This window comes from Pteronotus mesoamericanus, unplaced genomic scaffold (genome assembly GCF_021234165.1).
Source record: "Pteronotus mesoamericanus isolate MK-2021 breed Mesoamerican mustached bat unplaced genomic scaffold, CSHL_Meso_final scaffold_31, whole genome shotgun sequence".
NCBI classification, from domain to species: domain Eukaryota; kingdom Metazoa; phylum Chordata; class Mammalia; order Chiroptera; family Mormoopidae; genus Pteronotus; species Pteronotus mesoamericanus.
The window spans coordinates 8,525,365-8,527,683 of NW_026555312.1; the positions used below are offsets into that span (position 1 = coordinate 8,525,365).

The window sequence follows — 2,319 nt, forward strand, 5'->3', positions numbered from 1 at the left end:
GATAGTAGCAAAGCTGCCTTTCAGAAAGGAGAGATAAAGACATTTTGAACAAACAAAAGCTGAGGGAGTTTATTACCACTAGACCTGCTTTACAAAAATGAATAAAGTTCTTTAAGTAGAAATCAAAGATTGCCAATTAACATTACAGCATCATAGATGTAGGTACAAAATTCACTGGTCAGAGTAAACATATAGTCACAGTTAGATTTTATAATATTGTAATATTGTAATTCACTTAAAGCTCTAGTTTAAAAGTTACAAAATTATTAATAGAAACCATAAATATAATAATTTGTTTTTGGATACACAATATAAAAATATTTTAACTGTAACATTAGCAACCTAAACAGTGAGTAGAGTAGAAATTAAAGTTTAATTAAAGAAATAATTAAAGTTTAGAAATTCTATCAAAGTTAAGTTGTCATCAACATAAAACAGGATATTGCAGGTAAAGGATATTTTATGTAAGCAACATTTTAACCACAAAGGAAAAACATGTAGTAATTACAACAAAAGATTATGATAAAGGAGTCAATGTATTCTGTTACAAAATGTCATCATATTGCAAAAGACAGCAAGATAAAAAGGAGTAATGAATCTTTAAAAACAGTCAGATAACAATAAAATAGTAATAGTAAGATCTTATCTATTAATAATTATGTTAACTGTAAACAGGTTAAATTCTTCAGTCAAAAGGTATAGATAGCTGAATGGATTTAAAAAAAAAAAAAAAAGATCCAAAGATCTGCTACAATACTCACTTTGGCTTTAAAGACACTCATAGAAATTCCAGTTCCCAGGCTGAGTAGGTAGTGAACAGACTCTGAGCTGGCTGAGTCCTGCTGGTGGGACCTTGTCAGAGATGAACAACCAGGTTCCTTAGGAAGACTGCTCAGTGGTTTATGTGCCTGCCTATGAGAATCCTCCAGCATGGATTTCTCTTCATGAGAGGGTACACCACCTAGACTACAAAAATGAGTTGACCCAGTTTTTGTCCCAAATAATCATGATAAAGAAGCCCCCAAGAGCTTAGTTAGGATTTTACATCCTACAAGAAAAAGCCTCTCAGCTAGGCATTTTCATCTACAAAGTGATTCCTGACTCTGATGCACATTAAACAGGACTTCAGGAAGGATAACAAGTCCTAGCTGTGAATAATGTGGATTTCCAAGATAGTGAGCATAGCAAGGCTGTTAAGATCCTGAAGATAGCCTATGAAATCAGCATGCATGTCCTCTTCTTTCCTACACTTATCATCACCAAAAAGAGAGGATTGTGCACTAGTTAGTGGCAACCCACAGTCCTCCACATAGAATCTTTTAGATAAAGCTAGCCAAGCCTCAGGATAGCCACTTGGGAAACTCTGCTCTTTAATCATATCCTACCAGAATGCAGTGGGAAAGATGGGGAGACAGTAAGGCCCTACACTGAGCCAGCTAACCTATTGTGTTACCCAAACTTTGCTGTACTTTTGTTCTCTGGTTTTCCAAGTGAGCTTCATTTCTCTAAAGGAGAAGGATGTCTGGGTATAGCCTACCCCATTGATAACACCGCTCAAAAAGGCAACTGAATACTGTATGCTAGGCAATTACACATATGTCATACCACTTAAGTATAGAAACAAGTTGAAAAAAGAATCTTGGAGCTCTTCCATTTAATCTGCCTGGCTATCTTGTCCTGTCCTTACAGTACCAGTCTCTTACATTTCAGAGACTCCAATGGACCCTATTTTTTCTCCCTTCCCTCCTCTTATTCTCTCCTCCAAAAAATAAAACACCATGCTGACCAAAAAAAAAAAAAAATGACACACATAGACTGAGAAGGAAGAAATAGAAAAAAGATTCTTCAATCAAGTGCTACCAAAGGAAATCAAAGGTATACCTTATTAGACAAAATAGACTGTAAGCTAAAAATGTCAAAAGAGACAAAGAAGTTCAGCCTATAATGATAAAGTGGTCAAACCATCAAGAAGGTATAACAATTTTAAATATTTATGCATCCAACATTGAAGCACCTAAGCTTTTAAACCAAATGCTAACAGAAATAAAAGGAAAAACAAACAGCAATACAATAAAAGTTGTGGTCTTTAGTACCCACCTCTCAACATTGGATAAATCATCCAAAAAGAGAATAAATAAAGAAACCGTTTATTTGAACAAAACTATAGGGCAGATTGACCTAACAGATATAGAACGAGCATTTCATCCAATAATAGCAGAATATATTTTTCAAGTACACATAGAACATTGCCTGGGATAGGCCATAAAACCAGTCTCAGCAGATTTAAGAATGTTGAACTAATTCTAAGTGTCTTTTCTC

At 34.7% G+C, this 2,319-nt stretch overlaps 1 pseudogene; it reads left to right on the top strand.

Annotated features, from left to right (window-relative positions):
• Window positions 1–862: 862 nt before the first annotated feature.
• Window positions 863–1,284, top strand: LOC129085646 (PDZ domain-containing protein 11-like; annotated as a pseudogene).
• The last annotated feature ends 1,035 nt before the right edge of the window (window positions 1,285–2,319 follow it).